This window comes from Macrobrachium rosenbergii, chromosome 40, assembly GCF_040412425.1.
Source record: "Macrobrachium rosenbergii isolate ZJJX-2024 chromosome 40, ASM4041242v1, whole genome shotgun sequence".
Classification (NCBI taxonomy): domain Eukaryota; kingdom Metazoa; phylum Arthropoda; class Malacostraca; order Decapoda; family Palaemonidae; genus Macrobrachium; species Macrobrachium rosenbergii.
The window spans coordinates 17517385-17544980 of NC_089780.1; the positions used below are offsets into that span (position 1 = coordinate 17517385).

Here is a 27596-nt window from a genome sequence, read left to right on the forward strand (position 1 = left end):
GGATTTTACATATCACAATCGGAGCGAGAGAGAGAGAGAGAGAGAGAGAGAGAGAGAGAGAGAGAGAGAGAGAGAGAGAGAGAGAGAGAGAGAGAGAGAGCGTAGGGTTAGGTTAGGGCTAATCTCTGTAATTAACACCGCCATACAATTTGCCGAAGTTTGAGGGGTTTTTAATCTAGGAAGGGTTGGTTAAGCTAGCACCTTACAGGACCTGTAGCGCCCCTGCTATTATACAGACTAGGGATGTATCCATTTGATTACCACTGGCTGTTTTCCTGCTTTTATTTTTCCGATTCTGCTCTCTCTTCTTTATATTTTTTGAAGTACAATTACGAGTCATATGCAAGTATCGACAGACACATAAACATCTAATCTGACGTATTAACGAGCGGATATCTATGACCATTTGCTGACGTGAAAAGACACATTTAACTTTAATAAACTTTCGTTTGAAATCTCACATTCTTTGATGAATTCACTAACAACTGATGTTTATAAATAAGATCAGTTAAGTTCTCACTCCATGATAATATTCTTGGTTACCTGAAGGGTCAGTATTTTTACATCTTACGTACAGTCAGGGAGGGTTAATGGTCGAGAGAGCTCTACTTTGTTTTCGTGCATAAGACTTAAAATATATTCATATTAGAATTGGAAAGACTGAATTGTTCTGCTACACAAAAATGATTATTTTTTTCTCCTAAGATTCGTCTAAACTCTCAATATATCAATGTGAAGATATATTCAGATTGAAATTGGAAAGACTGAATTGTTCCAATGATAATCTTTTTCTCCTAAGATTCATCTAAACACTATCAATAAATCAATGTGCATAGTTTTATAGGACTCGTTAAGTCTTGTCATGTAAGAAAAATAGCGGATGACAATCTAGACCTCTATTTCTAATATCGTCTCCAGATGATTCAAGATCCTAACATTCATCTATTGTAATACATTTTCCACAAATATAGGAATTACTTAACTTTGAACGAAAGTAATGACATTATGAAGGTTTACTTAAAACGATGAAGGAGAGTACATCGCTATTCCACACTAACCTCTCTTTTTCGCCTTTTTAACTTTATTTAACTTCCCTGGAAAGGCCACAGTACAAAGGATACTTCAGGAACGTAATATTGGCAGATCGTCTACTCAACACAGAATATTTTCGTTGCTCATAGAACAGGATTAGGTTTCAAGGGATATGATGGAATTATTACGATGTACTAAGCCCCTTCAAAAGGATTTGTGCGTAGGGTAAAATATTCATTTTACGAGGCAAACTCACTTGCTGTGAGAGAGAGAGAGAGAGAGAGAGAGAGAGAGAGAGAGAGAGAGAGAGAGAGAGAGAGAGAGAGAATGCAGAATAAACAAAGTACAAGTAAGTCAGATGGAACTTTCATAGCAAATAACTGGAACAAAAATACCTGGTTAAAAGAGTATGACCGTAACTTGAAATAAAGAAAATTAATTGGCGTCAGACATAAATTAAAGGAAAGAAACAAGAGTTATTGGAAATGAAAAGGAAACAGACCCACGCACAATTCCTATACACAGAGACAGATACAAAAGACAGGAATTCGGAATGTTTAACAAAAGTCAATAATTACTATAAGTGTAATGAAAGCGCTAAGATAATATTATTTCTGATTACCGATAGTGTTTGCAAGACTTACGGATACACGTTTTATTTCCTAATACACACATTAAATACGCACACACATACACTATATATATATATATATATATATATATATATATATATATATATATATATATATATATATATTATATATATATATATATATATATATATATATATATATATATATATGCAACATTTCTAATATGCGTTCGTGTTAATACCATTTTCAGACTTTTCAACAGTCCTTTATATCCAACGAAAATTTAAAACTCTAGCTGTGCTTTTAGGCAATAAGTAACCCAACTGCAGCAATTTCCCCTTTCAAAGAACAGCCAATTTTAGACCTTAATGAACGTGCAAGTGGAGGACGGCGAATACCTGGTTATTTCAAGGACTCTAAGGTGGTATTAGTTTGAGAGTCCAATTCTTTCCGGAAGCATAATCGAATGATGTCACGCGTCCAGGCCATGAATCTTTCTTGGCTAGCCTTGTTGTATATGTTCCTTCGCGTAGTTGCTCATTTTGACCAGTACAGCCAGCTTTCTCAACAGGAAGGATCGTATATATATTTGGACTACATTAGCAATATTTTTTGTGGCACAGTAATAGTTAAGGTTGTTTGCTTTTACTGGAATACGTTTCTTAGACTTAATGTTGATGTATTTGTAACAGATGTGGAATCGATATAGCCTAACGTTACTGAAGGTGTGAATATTTAAAAGAAGGCATTCACATCGCCTTTACTCATCTCCTTAAAAGAAGGCATTCTTTACTCATCTCCTTATCCAGTCGGTGCTTTGATTATTTATAATTACCCTTATTTTACACAATCTCTGTCATTTTCAATTGAACGATTCTGTATCAATTTAATCAATTTCATACGTCATACGTTTGCTGATTTTAGTTTTTAACTTCGATGTCGTCGTACTTTCCCTAAAATATATGAATCATAAATATATCTATTATACATATGTAAATACATTTATTATCAACACATGCTTTGTGAATGTCTCTTTTGTATTCTTTAACACCATTCAGGCGCACGTATTCTAGTCCTTAACACGCGACACAGACTATAGTATAAATATTTGAAACTTCCTCTCAAGCAAAAGAGGGACAAAGAAAAATACAGTGAATTCAGTCTCTGTTATCAATCAAATCCAATTGCAGTGCACCAGACAAAAATATTCACACTGACCCCAAAATCTCAAGGGTCCTCATACTCTGCCTCGTTAAGATAACTCAATCTTATCACAATCACCCTGATCTGACCACAGCGAGTGATTGACACATTGCGTGCCTGTTTCCTTACGTGACTCGGTATCTAAGTCATACTTCCTGACCATGCGTGTGAAAATATGGGCAATTATCATTGCTCCAGTCACATCTGCGCTAGACATCTTTGACGCTTTGCTACAAGTCATGAAGAAAAAAAAAACTTTAAGGATACCTTAGTTTAACCAGACCACTGAGCTGATTAACAGCTCTCCTAGGGCTGGCCCGAAGGATTAGATTTATTTTACGTGTCTAAAAACCAGTTGGTTACCTAGCAACGGGACCTACAGCTTATTGTGGAATCCGAACCAAATTATAACGAGAAATGAATTTCTATCGCCAGAAATAAATTCCTCTAATTCTTCATTGGCCGGTCAGAGAATCGAACGCGGGACCAGCAGTGTGCTAGCTGAGAACGATACCCACCCATCCAATAAGGAACTACAAGTCATGAAGATGGGTAGATTTAAGAAAAAGCCTGAATAGGTCGTCCTTCCGGACTGAATTGAATATAGGATTTAGGCCAAAGGCCAAGCACTGGGATCTGTGAGGTCATTCAGCGCTGAAACGAAAATTGACAGTAAGAAGGTTTGAAAGGCGTAACAGGAGGAAAACCTCGCAGTTGCACTATGAATCAATTGTTAGGAGAGGGTGGAAAGTGAGGGTGGAAAGTAAGATGAAAGAAAGAGAATATGAAAGGGGGTAGAGTAAAAGGAACAAAAGGGGTTGCAGCTCGGGGCCGAAGGCACACTGCGAAGAACCTCAAGTAATGCCTACAGTGCACCGCATGAAGTGCACTGACGGCCTACCTCCCTGCGAGGTCTTCCTTCTGGAACGAAAGAGAATGGAAATAATTTTCTTATGTATTTGTAATTTTTCTATTTTACTTTACTGGCAGAGAACGAAACTGCGTAAATACATTCACAGACACCGGTATATCAATATTTGTATTTGGATAAAGATATTTATGGGCAGAAAGAAATACTCATTGCTTTATGTGCATCTTTTGGAAATATACAGATTTGTAAAGTGAATTTAAAGAAAGCTTATGTATGAAGGAAATCAATCATTTAAACAGTATATCGATGCACAGAAAGTTATTTCATTTTCCTATAATATACAGAATTCTGAAGATGTATACGCAACATAGTAATAATATGGGAAAATTGATGGATCATTTGGAAGCAGGGCAAATTTGGAACTGCAGTTTTGGAAAAAAAAAATAAATCTAATATTGTCTTATAAAGAATATTTACGAAATTATCTGACCCTTTAACAATGAAATACTTCTCGTAATATACAGAATATGAACTATATATTTATATATGCATAATACACACACACACACACACACACACACACACATATATATATATATATATATATATATATATATATATATATATATATATACTGTATATTTATACACACACACATATATATATACATATATAATATATAAATATATATTTGTGTGTATACATATATATATATATATATAAATATATATTTGTGTGTATATATATATATATATATATATATATATATATATATATATATATATATATATATATATATATATATATATATATATATATACATACACATATACATATTCAAAGGCCAGCAACCAGGGGCAGTAAGGAAGACGTTAAGCTTAATCAATACAACGATAGACACGCGACCGGCGCACGACAAACAGCATTATCTTTATGACTGATCATTATCCTCCGTTGCTTCTAAATCATGCATTCTGGAGGGAATATTAACATCGCGATCAATTATAAAGATCTCTTCCTTCTGCTACATTTACTTTGAACGTTCTGTGTCGGTATGTGAATTTATCGTTACGTCTCTACTGCAATGAAAAGTATAAAAGACATTATCTTTCGTTTTATTAGATACTGTAATATTATGTCTCTTGCCTTATTTCTTTGTACCGTACTTTCAATTTTTAAAGGCAGCTTTTCACCATTACTTCATAATAAATGTACTATTGAACAATCTTTACTTTGTAACTGTGTATCAAAGCCTCTCCATTTAATGTTATTTAGTCCCTTTGTGTCTGTAGATATATTGTGTATCCCTCTAGATGTACGATCTATTCTATCAAATATTCTATATGTAGATATATATATCTTCTTCTTCTTCTTCTTTTAACGTGCATTTTTCCCATTTTTGTATGGGGTAAGCACGATGCCTTCTTTGAAGGACTTTTGATTTGGCTTTGGGGTAGACCTGTAGTCTCGATCGGCTGCCCTGCCTGACATCGCTTAGACCCCGGTAGCGTATGTTTCATGTATCATACCCGACCCAACGCCCTTTCTTCCCAGCAGCGAGAAGTTGTTGCGCGGGTAGAGCGAGAGTTCGAGACGTGTGAGATGTTTGTTATGTTTTTAGAAGGTGTTGTAGTGGCTTTGTTTTGTGTGTGCATTTAGTCTGTAACACCCATTTGCTTTTAAGCAAACCTATCCGTTGATTACATATATAATCCCGGGATATCTACACGGATAGCAAAGTGTCTGCCTCTCTAATCAGTTGGCTGCGGATTTGAACCCGCGCCACAGACCTCTACGAAGTCCGAAGCTGCTGCTGTAACCGACTGAGCCATCGAGGCATATATATATATATATATATATATATATATATATATATATATATATATATATATATATATATATATATATATATATATATATATATTATATATATATATATATATATATATATATATGTAAATCTATATATACTAAGTTTCATCATTCATCAGCATATGTATGCACTTTGGGTATTTATCCATTTCTATAAGTGTGTATTACGTACACTATAAACAGGGCGTGTAAATGGAACATAACTAAATCTTGCAAGGCTGCATTCAGAGGAGTGGAAGTATTCCCAGTAGCTTGATGGAACATGCAACCATACATGAGAAAGACATCCAGACAAGATTATTGATTCTTAAACCTCAATAGAAATCAACTGGACGTCTATAAGTCTCATTACCTTTACGATGTTCCGCAAAGTCGGATTTTTTACATTCTGCAATTATCTTTTTATTTTTTATTTTATTCTGTGGAAATGCTACATATTGTCTATTATGAACTACGGAACTCATTTCTTCACTAGAACTCCGATCGGGTATTTAATTTTTCAACTAGATTCAAATAAGATTTTGTGAAGTGACAGAACCAACAAATTTAATAAAATAGAAGCAAAAGATATTCTCTCATTTTGGGCCAAAACCTTCTGTCTCGCAAGTCTTTCCACAATACCCCAAAAAAGCAGCAACAAATTACAGAGACAATAAAACATGACAATGTCATTGTCCCTCAATCAGCTGGCAATGAAGCTGTTGATACTGACGACAAAAATAATGATGACCTTGATAAAACTTTATGACAGATGAGATTACTGGGAAAGTTGAAGGGTATATAAAGTGATAACAAAGATGTCCATTGTTCTGGTGTGGTCAGTAGAGATAGAAGATGGAGGAAACTGAAAAATATAACCTTAGAAGCTCATTTACATGGTGAAGAAGTAATGAATTTTATAGAAAAACAATCATATCTATAGTCAGTAAGAGAAAGAAAGAGATGATACGATGAATTTTCTTGGGGTCATGTATTTATCATTGTCGCTACCGTCTTTATGATTTCCTACTTGTAAATCAATGTAAAACTACTCAAGTTTGAAAATTCAGATTTATTCCATTTTCTTTGCCTTTACTTAGGGGGGAGGGAGGGAAAGAGACAAACCCCATTTAGAGAAAAGAACATTAAATTATTGCTTACTTTACACAAAAGGAAATAGTCAGATTAGTCACACTGTTTCATTGAGAGTTTGAGTAAAAATACATTACGACAAAAAAAACTTTTAATTGGAAATACACAAGATAAAACAAACAAACAAACGAACGCCAGGCCTCTGAGCGCCCCTTCAATTACCACCCGACAGGGGATGTGAGGTGTTAACAGTGGAGGCATTAGTACTGTCCTCAGGAAACTAAAACAAACAAGAATGTGTGAACAAAAGGCTCGAGTATCTTCGAGGAGAACCATTGAAAAGTTCCTTTTATGCGTCCTTCAACAAGAGGACCATTAATTTGGAGGTAGAGTAAAGGCCTGAAAATATATAGGCAAGTGAATGTTTAGTCTTGGCGGTGAGTAAACTTGTACGTCAGACGCTAATGATTTTGTTAGAAATGAAAGGGAATAAACGCGAGATGGCTGCTAGATAATACATAGGCAGCTAAGATAAGTCATTCCACTCCAGTACGTATAATGGAACTTAGAGTCGAATGGACACACATACCGATTATCCTATCACTAAGCCATGAGAGTTAAACGCGTTAGTCTTGAAAGATTGATTCAATATAGTGTCCAAATATATATAGTTTATGTTTGGTATTTGATCTTCTGTTATTGCAATGATTTTCACAATATAATTGCATGCACGCTCTGTTATTTATGACATATCAATAAGTAACTGGTTATTAAAGATTAATACTTTTAATTAAAAATTACACTAATAATTGAAAGCAAACCTTTTACAATAAAGAGCCACATATTGTGTATATGGAATACTACAACAGGAAACTGAGCATGGCAGAAAAGGCTGACAATCCTCTGACAATAGCTTCCAAACTGTTATGCATTTATGTAGCATATTTCTTACATATCCTTGAAAATTTTGCGCCACTCTATACAATAAAAATGTCTAAAATACACGAAATTACTTGGTACTCAGTCGTTTTTTAGTTAATACTTCAGAGAGAGAGAGAGAAAGAGAGAGAGAGATGCAATTTTGTATCCATGCCTCTTTGCTAAAAGTGCAATGCAAGAAGAATTTATTTCACTTTTATGAGAGATAGACAGCCATGCAGGGATTATATCATTTATAGAGAGAGAGAGAGAGAGAGAGAGAGAGAGAGAGAGAGAGAGAGAGAGAGAGAGAGAGAGAGAGAGAGAGAGAGAGTATACAAAACAACAAAGAAAAAGTCTAAAGCCAAAGGAACATTAGGAGCCTCCACTGAAAGAAAAGAGCGGCTTAATCGCCAAAGCCTTAAAGTGGTACAATCAAAGGTGATTTTCCCGATTTGTGGTCAGGCATTTAAAAGCTTTTTAGAGTGGGGGTCCTTTTGTTCGAGACAGGGAAATTGTTAATTTATTGCCTGTAAGGTTGTGAATTCCATCTTAAGAGGAGTATCAGTTTTTGAAAATATTCTGCGTTCTATGTAACGTTTTAGGTTATTTTAATAATGATTCAAATTTCTAACAATTAAGCTTTGAATCCTTAGCTTACTCTCAGTTTTCTATAACATTTTCTCAAAATGTTCATTACAGGTGACGTTCAGTTTATGAAGACAATCTGCTACAGATAACAAGAAATGGGAAATAACTATAAAAATATTTACGTAGGCCCCAAAAGCCTTACATTACTTTCAGTTTTCTATAATATCTCAAAATTATCATTAGAGGTATCGTTCAATCTATGAAGATAATCAGCTATAAATAACAGGAAATAAGTAATCACTATAACAATAATTACATAAGCTCTAAATGATCAATTCATTTTCGTAAATAAGGCTAAAGGAAATTACCAATTAAAGCTTACATTTTTTTTAGACTAGACCAAACTCTCTGTAATCAGAATCCCAAGCAATAGTCAGTCACGCGAGGAAAATAACCCTACCACGTTGGAATATTTTCCCAAGGTGGAACATTTCATGAGATGAAGCCTTGCGTGTTCGAATTTCAGGACAGCTGCTTTGATGGGTTTTGAGATAATCGTTACGATGTAATTATTCTTCTTTTATATGAGTTTCCTTTCCGCGTATTGGATAAGAAACATAAACAAAAAACGTTGTTATTTTACTGCGTTTTCAAACGGCCTGACGAAGTAATAGATTCATTCCAGTAATGAGGCGATTGTCGTGTATAACATTCTAAGGGGAGTTGTATGATATTATTCTATACATTTGCGTAGTATGCTTCAGTACTCACCATCTTTCTTATACGTTAGATTTGAAAGAGTTAACTGTCTTTTCCTGCAGGGAAATTCTATTTCCTTTCTCTTTACTATTTGCTATCTTTGTAAGTTGGGACACTTATATATCGTTCAAAATTTAAATCTAATGTGTGTGTGTGTGTATATGTATATATATATATATATATATATATATATATATATATATATATATATATATATATATATATATAGATAGAGAGATGGATAGATAGATAGATAGGTACATAGATATATGTATGTATATCTATGTATATATACATATGTATATATATATATATATATATATATATATATAATATATATATATATATATATATATATATATATATATATATATATATATATATATATATACATACGCCGGTACACAATTCCAACGACAAACATATTCATATTTTTCCTATTCATATGTATGAACTCACCTTATAAAGTTCGACATTAGACAATAGATTTTACTGCGTTCATTAATCGTGAATTATTCATTGTGAAATCCAACACAGGTAATATTTTGGTTTATAATTTAATCAATAACACCGACTGATTTTTATTAAATATTCATATCCAGTGCACGAAACTAATTAAAATATGATTACTATCCTTTGAGTGTTATGTTCCAGTGATAATGACCAAATTCATTATTCAAAAATCATGATTAGATTCCTGCATTATAAATTTCAATGAAGGAGCATTTATATACTTTAATGGTTTCTCTTTTATTTTTGTTGTTATACGTACATCCTATTATTGAAAATAATTCCTTTTAGTTTGTCTCAGAGCATGCAAAATATATACGAAATTTTTTAATTATTTACTAAGAATAATCTTACTTTTATACCGAAGTGGATGACTAGAATTATAATACAATTTAGCTTTATAATTGTGGATTTTTATTATACCACAGTTTTTCATGACATTTTGAATTTCTTATAGCTTATATATACACTACAATCATTATTTTACCTTGATTTTTATATCATTCCTATTTCACCTATAATGATTGATATAATCAGCTCAGTGGTCTGGTAAAACTAAGGTATACTTAACTTTTTTTTCATATAATATGCTGATAAATGATTACGTAGCTTTAGATTTCTTCTACATCTCACATATGAAACGAATTGGGACTATTAGATTTAGCTACAAAAATATTCTATATATTCAATATAACTATTTCTAAGAACCTGTTGCGGATCTATTAGAATACTCTGTTCTTCCAAGAAGGAGTAAAGTATAATAAAAAATTCGTTTCATATTTTCTAAGGTGATTACATCGCGTATATAAAACATTTTTCAGAGAAAACACGCCTTCACTTCCGTTTCTGTACAATGCCTCCAAAAGTTTGATAATTATCTGGAGGGTATTTTCACGAATACATTAACTGTCGAAAACAAACCTCCCTCTGTGTTAGTATTTATTGTTTCTCTGTCTTTGGTTTTTCATTCGAGAAGGTATGTGTTAAGCCTGACTAAATGAATGCATTTCGACAGTGGAGATTGTCTGAATAGCTGCAACGTCTTGGTCACTGGGGTTATGGCGTGGGGAAAGCAACATCTTATTGACACATTTTGCAAATGTTTAGAAAGAATCCATAAGAAAAGGCTGTGTATTAAATATGATTCTGCAAAGTTACAAGATTTTTTCACTCGAATAAACAGTGTATCGTGTGGTAATGTGACACTAATAGAACTGATATGTTTTCATAGCTGCCTGAACAGACTTCCAAAAGATAACGGCTTGATTGATAAGCGAGAGATTTCAGTGGCGTATATCATCATATAACGGTGACAAAGACGGACTGTTTAACGATAATAGGGAATGGAAAAAATAGCATTATTATGCTTGATTCGCTCCTATGGACAGAGGAAAAAATAAATCCAATGTTACAATATATCCTATACATCACTTTCTTCCTCCCTCCTTTTCTTAAAAAACAACACTGATGGCTAGAATAAGTTACAATGGAAATATGGATCTGCCATTTACAAGGGAATTGTACGGTTTGATTTGCGAAGATAAGACAAAAGGAACAAAAAATTAAAATGACTGACATGCAAGTGGGGTTTTATATATCAGTGTGAACAGAACTGTTATAGAAAGTTATTTGAGACATTAAGGGCACAGGTGATATATAATCAGAAAGAATGTGGTAACAGTTTGAGGAGAAACTCTGTGTGTGTGTGTGTGTGTGTGTATCTTCCTTCAAGGCACAAATACAGGTATACAAACACAGCCCATAATTGTTGTGGGAAATACCAGGTGAGGTCCATTGATGAGCACCCAATTAACAATCAAGGCTTCCGGCTGTGGATTACACATCGCTGTTTGTCAAAAGTAATCTTATTAAGAAAAGCTGTCATCCATAATCGGTGATTGAAAAAGCAAGTATTACAAAAGATTCCTATCAAATTAAGGCCATTGAATTTAAATCCACTCATTGCATGGCGACCCGTCATTTTGTTCAGTAATTGGGGTAATTTGGGGCTCTTGTTAATTTTTTTAATAGAAGGGTGCGTTTGAAATGTCATACATGTGGTTATGGTTTGCCTTTAAAGCTTACCCGAAGGTCAGTAAGTTAAAGTGCAATTTTGATGTTACACTCAAAACAGAAGTATGAACTATTTCTTTACATTTCGCTTTCAGTCAACTAAAAACTGCTAATATATGTATGCACGTATTTAAATATCTATCTATCTATCTATCTATCTATCTATCTATCTATCTATCTATCTATCTATCTATCTATCTATCTGTGCATATATATACATATATATAGATAGATATATACATATACATATATATACATATACATGCATACAAAAGAGCTAAGAAAGCATACACATAATTAGACATATCGTATATTTCACCAGGCAGTTCATCAAAAGTTCCCCATCTACCCACCATATACCTCGCCAGTCATCAATATTTACCTTCCACGAACTCACGCGTTTCCTGGATATACAAGTCTTCTGTTTCAGCGCCTCTTCCCATCCATCTAGCAATAACTTTCTCTGCCTCGCTCTTCTGACTCTCTGTCTCTCAGTGCACATTCATCCCTACAAACTAAAATACAATTTCCCGAAAGAGGCAGTTCTCCTATAGGCAAGGTATCCCTTGATACACTCCTATGGTACAGCAATGCGAACTGAATGAGTGTAATGTTTCATCAGTGGATATACTGTCTTTCTCTTTTCTCCCCTTTACCTGACTTCTCTGATGCAAATTTGTAAGTCCTTCGGAATACTTTACGTATCAGCAGTGACCATATCAAATGAAAATTCTGTATAATCTGGGAGGAATTCGTTCTTAAAACCATTTCATTAACTGGTACGTTTTTTTTATTAACATTCTCTAATAACTGTAGTCGATTCTACGCTATTTTTTTACCACTATCACTAACATTATCATCATATATCTAATTCTACCACCTTGCTCAGTGAACTCCCAGAGAAATACCATTACAAATGCCTAGGCTTACAAAAGTAATTCTAACCAATGGCTCATCTTGTAATTTCATCTAAAACAACGCATACATTTAATTCTAAACAGTGAAATGACAAACTTTATAATAAAGTGACATGATGAAATTATATAATGATATTGAATTCATGGAAATTAAAAACTAATCTACTTGTTAATAAGGCAACATGATGAAATTATTAAATGAAATATAAAGGACTGTACCATTTGGTACACATCCAGATTTATAGCAAGACAACAACAATCTGAAGTTTTGTAATGATCTTTTAAGCTGAAACACAAACCACATTCCTTTTAAAGTTTAGACAGCCGAATTCTACAGTTTTTATCTTTTTTTTTTTATTTTTACCCTCTGCTCCGAATCTCTCACATACCGGGATTTTTGTGGTTAACTTTTCCCTCAGATTTGTTCCTAAAAGCGCTTCTACTTTTTTGTTTTTTTTACTTTACTTTTCATAAACCAAACTGGACATGGGCGTTTCCTTTTCCAGGTAAAATTTTCCCTACGAATTCCTGAATTTTTCTTTACATATGTTTGTGAGCTGTGATTATCGTTTATTTTTCATTTATCTGTAGAATTCTCTCCTTAAAATTTCAGTAGATAGCAATACTTCTAAAATTCTTTAAAGTAGCAATATGCATTTCCACTACTATGATACATCATACATAAATTTCCACTTTTTCCTAGATTATATTCTACTGTTTTTGGACTTGCTACTAAAAATATTTTTACAAAAAATTCACATTCATTTAATATTAGTTTCCGCGTCTTTAGACATTCCTTACTCCCTAATTTTTTCGATTTATTAGCGGACAAAGTTTTTTTTTTTTGGAGAGGGGGTTGGGGAAACCGCGTGTTAATCTAGGAATTTGTGGTATAAAGAGAGAAAGCATTATTTATGCGACTTTCCTGCAGGTGCAGTGAATTAACTTGCACACTATTTTTTTTTTTTTGCCAGGCTAGTCTTTAGGAGATAATGCTGTCTGGCTTCCATGATCTATTATTGAAAAAGGACGTTACTGTAAGTAAGGTGATTATATGTGAGTTTTTTTTTTTCGACTTGAGTCTGGGAATTTGGAGCCATCGATGAGTAGTTATTCTGTAAAAAAAAAAAAAAAAGCAAACTAATATCATATTCATGATTTCGTACGACTCTGCTACGGAATTCTAAGCTGTGTGTTATTCTAAATTACTATTCTCTTTCCCGTTTTATGATTGTCCTCATGTTCCTTGAAATATGATTATAAACATTAACATGAAAAGTATATCAAGTCAAAATATTTTTCTCATATTGTGGGTAGATGATGATTTGGCTGAAATTAGTTGCCCTATCCTACAGAAATTAAAGACAGTGATTTCGGATGCTTCTTACACTGGATACTACTGGTGAAGCTTTCGAGAACAAGAGGACCCAATTATGTATGAGTGTCTTCCTACGATTTTAATTACTAGCCATTTAAATATTTTTGAAGCCTTGAGGATGAATTCTAGATAATGTACAATGTCTTACACCCAAGCAAGGTCAACCAACTCCCCCCCACCCCTCCTTCCCCATTCCCTCACCATCAATACATTGATGTGGGAAGCATGACCTAACCTTACTATCAAGCCAATTCATGTGCCAAATTGTCTCGTCCCTTTGTCGTTGCCGGGGGTGACACGAGCCATTTGTCACCAGGGTGAAACCGCAGGGTGCCTTTTAGAGATCACGAAATAAAAGCTAGAGAAATGTTGAGGCCAGAAAGTGAGGTCTACAGGAGTCTTTTAAGTTTATACCCCATGCTTCAGCAACTTAAAATTGTTTTGATAAGCACACACACCCATATATCCAACAAAAATTGGATAAAGTTGTATTCTAAAAGCATAAACAATCTTTATTCAGGGCTGCTTTATTAGCATACTAATATTTCTGTATGTTAGAGAAATAAAATTTTTTTTTAGAGAATTGAACGATGCTGAAGCTTATATTTGGCTGAATAGTTTTTTTATATAATTCCAAACTAGGGAGTGTTAACAAAATTACAAAAATTGCGCAATTATATGTACTGCAGCTGTTTATCACGAAAATTTCGTAAACTTGATTTATTTGCCTGCCTCTAACTCAGCAAACTCTCTCTCTCTCTCTCTCTCTCTCTCTCTCTCTCTCTCTCTCTCTCTCTCTCTGTTCGATTCCAACCAAGTACCCAGGAATCCTTTGGCCATCCCTCCTCCTCTCTCTCTCTCTCTCTCTCTCTCTCTCTCTCTCTCTCTCTCTCTCTCTCTCTGTTCGATTCCAGCCAAGTACCCAGGAATCCTTTGGCCATCATCTGCATAAAAGTTTAGAGAATTTTGACGGTACCACGGTACACTCAAAGAAAAAATCACGACGAGAAATGAACTCGACTTGTTAAAAAAAAAAAAAAAAAATTTTACTTTTCTGGGGAGGATAAAATTTTGCTTTGCTTCCTTGCAATTTTTGTAAATTCACCCTCCGATTTTTTTTTTTTTTTTTTTTTTTAGTTTTTAGTGCTTTGCTTTGAGTAAGATGTATAAAAAGTTCCACCGGATGGTTAAGATATACCACTTTCAATGTTCTTATTTCAGATTAAACCATGTTTGCATATGTGTATATATATATGCATACATACGTACATATATATACATATGCATGTATATATGTGTATATATATACGTATATGTGTCTATATATATACGTATATATGTGTGTATGTATATGTATACATATGTGTGTATAAATTTCTGACTCACGTCGGGATCGACCCAGGTCTCTCAGGTGGAAAGCAGGGCGTTACCCACTGGGCCATACTTGTATGGCCCAGTGGTAACGCCCTTGCTTTCCACCTGAGAGACCTGGGTTCTGATCCTGACGTGAGTCAGAAATTTATTTCTGTTCCACACGTGATTGTGTGTTGTATGATTTCTATATGTGTGTATATATATATATATATATATATATATATATATATATATATATATATATATATATATATATATATATATATATATATATATATATATATATATATATATATATATTAATCATTACAACAAACGACGTTCTTTTGCCATTATTGGATAAGATTTCTTCGGAAAAAATATCTCTCGAAATTAGAACGTAGAAAGAAATGAGCATTGTACGATATCCGGGAAGTGCACTGCGAATCTAAGAAGTACGTATATATTTCACTATTTTATTACGCAGCATAAGATCAACCCTATATTTTTTTATTCCTTCCTAATATATCTGCGATCTGAAAAGTCAACGTGTGAAAAATAGAATAAATTATAAACAACGGAGATTCGCAGATTACTAGCGGTAATTTGGTTATACGATAAATATTTCTTCGCAGTGCGCTGTCTCATGATCAGGATAGTTAGAAACAATTAAATATAACTTTCCCAGAAAAAACAAACTGAGTTAGAAAGGAAATAAACATTTCCCAGCGATCTAAAACAGTTATAAACCTCTTAATATTTCTTCGTAGTGCACTGCCTCATGATCAGGATAGTTAGGAACAATTAAATATAACTTTCCCAGAAAAAACAAACTGAGTTAGAAAGGAAATAAACCTTTCCCAGCGATCTAAAACAGTTTTAAACCTCTTCTTCATAAAAGGCAAATATAGCTGAAACGCGTGGAGCTTTCATCTGGAAAAAGAAGTAAAAAGGTTCCCCACTCTTCAGGGTCGCTGCCCAGAAGTAATCTATATTTAAAAATTCCTTGAATATTCATGCTAATCCAGCTTTAGGAACCAGCAACTGTGTAATATGCTGCGAGTCGCCCGGTGAAGAATAACAGATTGCTATTTTCCAGTCGCTAGAATTTCAATTGGGGCATCGAGTATGGTTTTATGATATTAGCGCGCTTGCCATGGGAGGACCTTTGCGTTTGTGAGTCCTTACATCTTCTTTCTTAATTTGCCAGTGTCCAGTGTCCAAATTTATGTTTCGAATTGCAAAAGGGATCTTTTAGCTACGTTTCATAATCATCGTCAGCAGCATTGTCGTTACGAAAAAGACTGGGAAAAATTAAAATAACTCACTGAAGACTATCTAGAAAAACTATAAATATAAACCTCGTGTCTTGGTTTAGTATTCTAGTCTCTTCTTTGTTATTATTATTATTATTATTATTATTATTATTATTATTATTATTATTATTATTATTATTATTACATGGTAATTTCAGTGTGCCTTATACTTACGCAGAGTGATATAACAGAACCTATCATAGCAGTAAAAAATTAGAATCTAAACCTCCGGCTTTTCCCCCAAAAATGCTACAAATATAAGTCAAACAGAAACTTACTAAATAGGATTTATTTCTGGAGACAAAAAATATATATAAGAAAATGAAACAGAAATATCTTGATGAACCGTTAACCAACATTTGCTCGTGATGGAATTGTTTTAAACCCTTCCTAGGTTAGGTTAATTTTCTAAACATACACTCATATACAGGTGTTATGTACAAACGTTCTCTCTGTTACGTGAGAAATGCTTATCACTTACTGATTTTGCATAATTACGTTTACTGAAACAATTATTGGTTTGTCATCATCTGATTAGAAAAAGCATTTACGCAAAAATACTTATTACTAGAAGATTTAATATACACACTTTGTATCACAATAACCTCGACATTTACAAAGCCAAAAAAAACTTCTGTGAAATAAAAAAAAAAACACTGGTCTCTTTTACACATATCACATCAAAATATTCTTTTTGAATTTTCTAGAGTTTCAGTTAATAAATCTCAGTCGACCATCACTCGCAAAGTTGGTCAGAATACTGTTTCAAAAAAAAAAAAAAACATTCGTACTGCGTTATAATTGTCCCTAGAAAATTTTAGTTGTTCGAAGATATATCTTTTAACCAGTTAACCGAATGTGCTATTTCATCTTACCCTGCACGAATAAAACAAATGCATTTAGGATATTTGTTGTCTGGGAAAATAAAGCAAAAAATGCTAGATAACTCGACGTTCAATTTTCCTAAGGCAACGCAAATGTTCGATGAAATATTATGCCATTAATATGTGGGGTTGCGTTACATATTTTGTTTTGTTTTTCATTTTTTTGTATATATTTTGTTTTTACTCTAACGAACATGAAAGTTACCCGAAGCAATATACCAGCCAACCCCAAAACAATGGTCCGAGAGAGGAGGCCATGTTTTGGATGTTGTACATAGAGTATGTTTCACTTTATATTGAAACTTGAAAGCTGAAAAATATTTGTATATATCTTTTAGCTACCATGTTTTAGAGATGTTGAAACTTTACCCCGTGTATCTCCCTTTTTTTCTGTCTTACTGAGATATTTCTTCTGAAATTCATGCTAAAAACTATTGAACTACCGTGATGTATTCAGGTTCATGCGAAGTCATAATTTTACTACTGATTACTGATATATATATATATATATATATATATATATATATATATATATATATATATATATATAATGTATGTATGTATCTGTATATATATATATATATATATATATATATATATATATATATATATATATATATATATATTATAAGCTTTCAAAAATCCAGAAAAAATAATCAAATGTTAAGTGTACGATAAGGACTCCTTTAATGCAGCAATGAATCACAACCTTCTACAATACATTATAAACTTAATATTGAGGAGAATTATATACATGAAATATCATGCAAAACAATGTCGAAAAAAATATTTAAAAACAGCACTTAATTCAACTAAATCGCCTCATTACCGAACGCGAATTAATTGCTTGTCAGGCCTTTTCCCGAAGCAATAATTAACGACGGCTTTTTTTTATTATTCATTTCTTTCTCCTCTACACGAAAAGATAATTCCTATAAGAGACGAATAATTACATCATAATGATTATCTCAAAAGCCATCAAAGCATCAACTGCCGGGAAACCTGGACACGCGAGGCCTCATTCTATGAAATGTTTCGCCTTCGGGAAATATTCCATCACAGAAAAGTTAATCGAATCGCGCGCGAGCCAACTACTGCTGCTCGGGGTGCGATTCTGGAGTTTGACGCAGTCTCAGCAAAACGACGAGTTTTAATAGGTAGGAAAAATGTTGAGAAATAAATCTGTCAAGAACTGATACAGTATACATGATTGTAAAGGGAATAAAAAAGGGGAATGTGCACCTGGTAATGCATAGAAAAATATTGGGAAATAAATCTGTCAAGAACTGATACAGTAAAAATTACTGTGTAAAGGGAATAAAATAGGAAAATCTGTACCTGGTAATGCATAGAAAAATATTGGCAAATAAATCTGTCAAGAACTGATACAGTATAAATGACTGTGTAAAGAGAATGAAAAAGGGGAATGTGTACCTGGTAATGTATAGAAAAATATTGGGAAATAAATCTGTCAAGAACTGATAACAGTAAAAATGACTGTATAAAGGGAATAAAAAAGGGAAATGTGTACCTGGTAATGCATAGAAAAATACTGAGAAATAAATCTGTCGAAAATTAATTCAGCAAAAATGACTGTGTAAAGGGAATAAAAAAAACCGTACAGAGATGAATCACTTGGATACTCTGTCATAACTCATACTTCCCGGCATTGTGTCAGGTAATATGAATCACTCACAGTGCTACGATGCAACTGCCTGCCCTTTCCTCGGTGCTTTCGTGGAACACACAACTTACCGTCAGGGACTAATTGAAAATTGAGCAAGAAAAATAATAACAGTGCTCATTTGCTGCTATCCTGAGCCAAGACCTGACAATCCAGCTACCCTGTCCCACAGGAACACACAAGAGTCCCTTATGGAGGCCCGAAACTTTACCAAATGCAAGCACATGCTACACACACCAGGGCGTCCTCGTATGGTAACATCTTTAAAAAAAAAAAAACAAAGAAAGTGCCGACGTTTCTTCGGGGCAATCGAGTTTTCAGTACAGTGTATAATCAAGGCCACCGAAAATAGATCTATCGTATGAGCCGGGCCCATGAAATTTTCAGCTACGGCCCGGTGGTGGCCTATCCTATGGCGTTGCCAGACGCACGATTATGGCTAACTTTAACCTTAAATAAAAAAAAATACTTAGGCTAGAAGACTACAATTTGGTATGTTTATTGATTGCAGGGTGGATGACTAGCATAACAATTTGCAGCCCTCTAGCCTCAGTAGCTTTTAAAATCTGAGGGCGGACAGAAAAAGTGAGGGCGGACAGACAAAGCTGGCACAATAGTTTTCTTTTACAGAAAACTAAAAGCCCATATGTTTATGAGTCATTATGCCAACGAACAGACAAAACACTGAAAAAAAATCAATTCAAAGACATGATCTCCTTATCAGATATACTAATTGCGAATTGAAAAACAGTTTTTTAACAACATCTGAATATTTACGTACACTAAACTAACTATTACGAAAAAGGTTCTTCAAACTTGTAAAGAAAAATCTACTGTTAGGAAAATATGAAATAAAGCAACAACTGGGTAAAATACAACTGAATTATTTTTACCAACAAATGCATTTTAAAAACGTTTAACTTCAAATGCAATGTAATGAAGATAATACTATCAGGATGAAGCAGGCACCGCATGCAATTATGCTTTCCTTTGCCGCATAAATTCAAAGGATTAGTCCAGTTAGATTTTTCTCGTGTAACTATTTACATTTCTACTCGCAAGGAATGAATATTTGCATTGGCATTTTGGAGCAGGCTCTGTGATTAACCTTGCATTATTGTTCTTAGTTAATGAATGAATGTCAATCATTTATAGAGATGAAAAACGACAGTATTATAAAACAAGAATAATCGAAGATAGGAAATAAAAAGAATTCTCACTGAAAAACTGAATTCTAGAAGAAATATTTTCACAATGTCTCGAAAAAAATTGCCATTCTAAACCAGCTTTGCTTTTCTGAGCATTGAACTAAAGTAGAACCTCAGCTGACTGCCCTTAGATATCATGTGCGAAATGAGAATTACTATGCAACAATTGATCGGAATATTTAAATGACTGATAATTACCACGACTCTAGAAGTTGAAGCTGCCTTCATAGTCATGTCATTCTTATGTAAATATACCTTTTGTCTCGATTTTCATTTTAATTATCATTATTTGTAATTTGTGATTAGCTGGTATATCAATGTCTTTACGTCCATTAATAGATACCTGTCTATAACTGTACGGTTATTTTGGTTTTTTTACATATATATACTGTATGTATATTTGTATGCATGTATCTTTTCCTCATCTGCCAATAAAGTTTATGTATGTATGTATGTATGTATGTATGTATGTATGTATGTATGTATGTATGTTTTCTTCATCTGTCAGTAAAGTGAAAAGCAGTAATAAAAAAGGCAACATCTTTAGCAAATACCTGTGTATAAGTGTAGGGTTATTTTCGTTTTCTGTACTTATGTATATACTGTATATATGTATGTTTGTATGCATGTATCTTTTCCTCATCTGCCAATAAAGTTTATGTATATGTATGTATGTAAGTATGTTTTCTCTATCTGCCAGTAAAATGAAAACCAGTAATAAAAAAGGTAACATCATTCACTTCCTCATGGATTTGTCTTGACATATTTTGTTTCACAACTGCGCCTCAAATTCCAAAAACAATCCACATGGAAAACCAACTACCACAGTATTGAGATACTACAAATCGACCGAGGAGTAGTTCCTCCTCTGACCATTCCCTGCTGCAAATGATACACTGGGGGTTATATTTACACACGCTTGCTTACACAGCATGAACTGAACAGCCGGCCAGTCACGACACACCAGAGACACGGAATTTGCCACGCCATTCGTCGTCTCTCAGGTGATCGCAGTCCATAAAACGTAAACATGATTGCGTCGTCTTCTAATGTCATGGAAAATCGTGAGGTACTGGGGTATTTTCAAGTTTAATAATGTTGTTGGTTGTTTTATTTTATGTGAGTCAAAACAAAATGATTGTCGTTGGGGGATTTATATTTTAACTCCACTTTGATGTAAGGGTGTGCGTAGGTTGGATATTTGTGTTTTGCTATAGGAACTACTAGATAAACATGAGATGACGGGGTATTGTGGTCATTACAGTTACTTTAAGTACTTTGTCTAATAAGTGAATTTTGATCAGAATAGAAAGTAAGAGTACAGAAACCCAGAAAGATCCGCCTCCGCGAGATGGAAAAATAGCATATAAATTTCTAACAGCAAAAAAATGAAAGCATACTGTAGGTGATTATCCACATAATAACTCGTTTATATTGCCTTCATAGAGTTCTTGTATGGAATCTCTAAACAAGAAAGGAAATACTAGTAAATAACAATTCATAATAATAAGAGTCTGTCAATTCTTAGCTATATAACAAAGAAATATCTAGATTTCGTGGTCAACGAGCACTCCCCACAAGCCTATATAACAGAACCCAAAGAGCTTTTACCGGATTTTTGTTGACGCAGCGGATATTTTTTTTTTTTTGACATACCGCTTTTTCGGAGACCACCATAACTATGCCATTACATTTTGATGGAATACATTTTGCCGGATCGCATTATTAATCCCCGTTAGCTCTGTCGTTACAAAAACCGGTTTTAAATCTCTGGATTTGCCACCAGAACTGGCTTTTTCAAAATATGTTTGAGGGATTTTCTATAGCGAGATGAAATGCGACTTCATGAAAATTGAACGTCCCCTTTCCCACGGTGATGAAAAAGTGTTGATGAGAGAGAGAGAGAGAGAGAGAGAGAGAGAGAGAGAGAGAGAGAGAGAGAGAGAGAGAGAGGAGTCTGGTGAAAGGTTCCAGTGAAGCGGAGTTAGGGTTACTTTGTCTAGAAGCTAAAGTTTGTAGTATATTAAGATGATATAAATTTATATGGAGTACGAACCATTCCATTTAATTATAATCTTTTCTCTCCTTATTTCTCATCTCCTAGCTGTTGCGGACCGCAAGCAGCACCATTCTGAATTATGAAGCTAAAGTGCAGTCAGTTGCAGCAGTTTGCCCTGAGAGAGAGAGAGAGAGAGAGAGAGAGAGAGAGAGAGAGAGAGAGAGAGAGAGAGAGAGAGAGAGAATAATCTTATTTCTCAGTACTTTGGGATTCCATTTGTTAAAATCTGTATTTGAACAAGAAAAAAAAATTTACTTCATAGAATTTAGCGCATATTTATAGTGACGTATACATACGTAATCAGCCCTAATTTCACGCAGCTTACAGTATTTCCCGTTAAGAATTGTAATCACGCATGCTATTTTTACCTCTGTATATACTTGACGATCGCATGGCAAGTCTTGGACACCAAATATTCATCTCATTTACTAATGCGCAATCAATTTATTATGTAGTCGTTACTGTGGATTTCTTTCGGGTTTTCGCTCGTTTTTTTTTAGTTCTGCAAAAAGGAACATCCTACAATCTCTTAAATCATTCATACTCTTATAAATCCTGTTCGCCCTTCTCTTTACTCTCTATCTCTCTCCTCCCCTCTCTGCTTATCTTCCTCCAAAGTTACAAAACCTGAGCATCTAGTAGAGTCTTGTAATTATATAAACTGCAGTGGAAGACATAACAGATAATCCTAGGTCAGCTGTATTCTTTTCCTCGCCATCTTAAAATTCTTTAACTTGATTCCTTTCCACTTTTTTCTAATCTTTATTAATCATGTCTTTTCCATCTTATTGCAAATAACAAATTCCTTCATTGCTTCCAGCAACCCGCTCACATTTTCCCCCTCTTCCTTTTCTTCCCATCTCTCTTTCTCCACTCCTCCATCTCCTCTTCCGCACTATTTACAAAATTTACATCTCGTTGAGAGCGTCCATTGGATTCCCGTATTCCTAGGAATGCAGTTGGACATGTGAAAAGGAAACTCTGATTTGATTGGACAATTTTTTTCTCTGGAAATTTTCGGCGATGCATAAGACAGCAGAGAGAGAGAGAGAGAGAGAGAGAGAGAGAGAGAGAGAGAGAGAGAGAGAGAGAGAGAGAGAGAGATGCGTCACTTTGAATGTTTCTGGTTCTCTTAGAAGAGGGAAAAGGATAAAAGGAAAAACATGAAAGGCTTGTGAAAGTTTTGGTGAATAAGAAAACTTTAGGATTTTCTTTTCCTTAATGGTAGTGACTGTTTGCAAGCGTATATATTTTTCAGTGAATATATTTGCAGGTTAACATGGCAGATATCTAGTTTGGTGTTTGTAACAATACAATTAGATTTAATTACAAGTAACAGGTCGATAAAAATGATTTTGGAGAGAATATTCTCTTATAAGAATGGTTAGATAGCACTGTAGCTTTTCATGGAAAAAACAAATCTTGTAACACTGATATATTCTTTTTATATAATTTGAAATGACAATTCAAATTTCAGTTACTTAACTGTAGATTTACTCCTTCATTTAAAATGTATTTTCCTACTCGTATCCTAAATCAGTCTCAGAATGATTTTCGTCCTTCTATGGGATGAAAGTGTAAGTTCCCGTCATAAACAGGATTGCTTTTTGTTTTCTTTGAATTATCCTTAAAATAAATTTTTGAAATTCAAATTCAGAGTTGGGGACGCGTAAAATAGAGACTTGAAATGGATTAATATTTGTTAATATGGACGATAGAAGGATGAAAATGGGTGAATAGTACTACTTTTTAGGAGAGCTTTCATGGTTATGTCCAAAAGGCTGTGAAGATATTGGGAGTGCCTATGGAACCACAGAATATGATGTCGAGCCAATTCTCCTATAGGGAAAAGAAGTGTTAATGTTGAATGTTAATGAAAGAAAAAAAAGGGGTAAAGATGTTGGAATGAACTCTTTCTATAATATATATGTAATAAGAAAAGTTGAAATGTGAAATATGGAGGCTCAGAACCAACTGTGAAAAGGTTAATGTAGGCGATGACTAAATAAGTATTATTGCCAATAATGATATTAGTAATTCGCATTTTATACGTATTTTCATTACTTCCAGCAGACTGCTTTCTTACTCACTAATTAAATAATGAAACAAAATCAAGCAAATGTTGAATTCTATTCACCAGCGAAAAATAAATTAATTTGGCATTTAGAAAGCGCGTTACGCTCTGTCTGGCTTAATTACCATTTTTACCTTCGCCGCAAAGGGAGGTGGCAATTGGCTCCAGGCAATTACATTAGTGTGCAAAAGAGTTTGAAGGTTATTCTTGTAATTAAAGGGCTGGCGAATTCCGATTACGAATACTGGCCAATTTGATCCTATGCTCTTTCACCTTTCATTTATTTCGTACTGTTTTGGTATCTATTATTCACTATATTTAGTTTTATTTTGATATCTGTTGTTCAGTATCTGTCTCTGTGGGATACAATTTATTGTCATAGTATCTATTTAGCCCTGAAAGGGAAGAAAGAAAATACTGAGAGTTTCATGAAAATATAATGAATTTTTATTTTTTTATTATCTAGTTGATTATAATGCTGACTGAAGAGCACAATTTTATAGTTTTTTCTCAAAAAATCCTCAAAATATCTTTAATTGTGAATTCTCTTGTGTAACATTCCCGTCAAAGCTGGGCAAAGCGCCACTGCCGTACCAGTTCATACACCAGAAGAAAAGTCTAGACAGAAACGTTATTAGGAGAGAGAACAAACAGTTTATGATTCATTGTTCTTTGGGGATTTCTTAACCCTTGAAATAATTGCAAAAGGGCTTCACATAAATTGAGACATGAAAACAGATCTCATCTACTTTAATTATGATTCGAATTTTTAGCTCCACTTCTGAGTAATGTGCCGAGATGATTTATATCTCCCAGATGAGTTTTCATAATGCATTCTGCGCCAGTTTATATTTAATACTTATATGTAAGGTTTAAAGAGTTGATGCCCTGTTCTTTTGTACTGGTTTATGTAAACATTGAGACCCCAGTTAAAAGTTGTTACACTTCAGATCATCCCTTTTGTGTGTAGCGTTGGAAGTTGGCACCTTCATATCTATTGGCATTATTTAAATCTCCCGTTAGAAGTGGGATTGTAACCAATGTGAATATATACACAACCATTTTTTTTTTTGCTGTAGCAGTATCTGGAATGAAAACAAATTAATGAGTCAGATGATACTGAGAGACACTTTTAGTGTGTGTGTGTGTGTGTGTATGGATGGGGAGTGGGTGAGAAGGAGCAGCTACTTATTCAGTTTTTCTTATTATGTTTTACTGTTCCTTTTTATAAAGTGTCCGCGCTGCCCGAATACAAAATATACTTTCCCAGGTGGGTCATTACATATACGACTCGCCAGTAATTGCGCTCACGAAAATAATATGCATGAACATTGTAATAAATGTCGGTGATCAACTGAAACATGCGGGTAAATTTAAGTTAAGCAGTAACCTCGATTAATGAAATCATAATCACGGTAGATAACTTACAACTAATCAGTCAGTTAAACAAGCACAACAGTGAGGTAAGTAGTAAATCTGCCTTTTGATTGCATCCCAGACAACACAGCAAGAGATTGAGATTTGTAGTGAGGCGGTAAAAAGACAGCAATATCTAACCTCAGGTGCCTTTACATCTCAGCAGCAATGTTTCAGCTGTTAAACCTCCAGGGAATAAATAAATTCGGTTGTTCTCTCATTTATCAGCCGCAGAAAAAGAGCGAGTCGCTTGAAATTATGACCCTCCAGAGCAGAGCAAAGAAGGAATGAAATTGGAGAGAATTATGTAATTAGACTTTGACCGCAATTATTTTTACTTAAGAGGATGATGCTTTTGGCCACTGCTTTCACAGACTTTTTAGTTTTCTTTCAGCAATAATTCATGTAAATGAATCGTACGCGTTATAGTCACAGCAAATCTTAGAAAAATATTAATATGCAAGATTTTCCTATTTTTCGTAATTTCCTACTAACTAAAAATAACATTAATGAAGCAATGGTTAACAAAAACTGAATGCACCCAACTCTTCATCTTGGACAAAACAAAACAAAATCAAACATCTAAGAACACAAGTCTTAAATATTAGTTCAAATAAGTTTTTGTATATAATTGGTGTGACATAATCGTTGCTGGTGAAAGGTGCTTGTCAATAGGAAGACAAAAACAGCACTTTGGCCTTTTTCGTCTACCTTTTAGTCGGTTCGGGACAATATCTGTAAAGGTTGTCATATGTTTATATATATTTTTCATTGGCCTGCAATGTGGACTATCCTTAAGGATATATAATAAGTTTTTAGTTAAGGTAAAGTGCAATATTGCTGTAGCTTAGATGGTTTACTCGACACTTTGTTTAAATAGAAAACACGAAGGCTTGCATAAATCATTAATATTTTTTGACAATTGTCATTTATTTGTCTCTTGGTTTTTTTGCTTTTGTGTCTAAAAACTGATTAATTTAAAGTTATAAAAACTTACTTTAATCTGCATCTAAGCTAAGTGACGTAAAGTAAAAGTCGGTAATTTTTACATCATACATCAAAGTCTGCTGCATATCTCTCTCTCTCTCTCTCTCTCTCTCTCTCTCTCTCTCTCTCTCTCTCTCTCTCTCTCTCTCCCATCCGCCTATCAAGAACTTTTTTTTCTATACGAATCAATCCTCCCAGTGAATGAGACTGGCATGTTCAATCAACAGATTTCGTCGTTTTCCAAAAATACTATTGAAAGCTTTGGCAATCTGAAGAGGAATCAATATTTTTGTGGGAAAACTTTTTGGGATGCGCGCACACAAAGAGATGTGTCTGTGATTTAAAAAAAATAAATAAATGCTAATGAAGGCATAATATTAAAATAAAATGGCTTTGGTTTCAAAAATTTTACTTAAAAGGGAGAACGGAAATAGAAGAATTCAGTTTATGTCTGTAATGTATATATATATATATATATATATATATATATATATATATATATATATATATATATATATATATATATATATATATATATATATATATATATATATATATATATATATTCTGTAGGAGATTTTGAAAAAATCGGATATTAATAAACGTTAGTGCATGAATCGTATGAATATTACTTGCAGCGTTATTTGCTTGTGTAAGAAAAAGTTTTTCTTTGCCTCTGCCTCATCAATGCATTTATCCTAAAATTAAACTTCGTAAACAGAAGTATCGGCTCATTCATAGAGGTTTCTTCTTCTATTTTTTTGTGAACAGACGCCAACCGTCATAGCTATCATGATAGAAAATAAAAAAACTTTGGCAATTTTCTG

General features: G+C 33.8%; 1 protein-coding gene and 1 long non-coding RNA gene across 2 annotated transcripts in view; one reads left to right on the forward strand and one right to left on the reverse strand.

The window, feature by feature from the left end:
• LOC136826333 (uncharacterized) overlaps positions 1–27596 on the reverse strand; it is a 512729-nt gene that overhangs the window by 464759 nt on the left and 20374 nt on the right. The gene's annotated exons all lie outside the window — the stretch shown is intronic.
• LOC136825951 (uncharacterized) overlaps positions 5413–27596 on the forward strand; it is a 36517-nt gene continuing 14333 nt past the window's right edge. Inside the window, exon 1 of the long non-coding RNA XR_010849490.1 lies at positions 5413–5535. This is a non-coding gene — a long non-coding RNA (uncharacterized lncRNA). The remainder of the gene's footprint in view (positions 5536–27596) is intronic.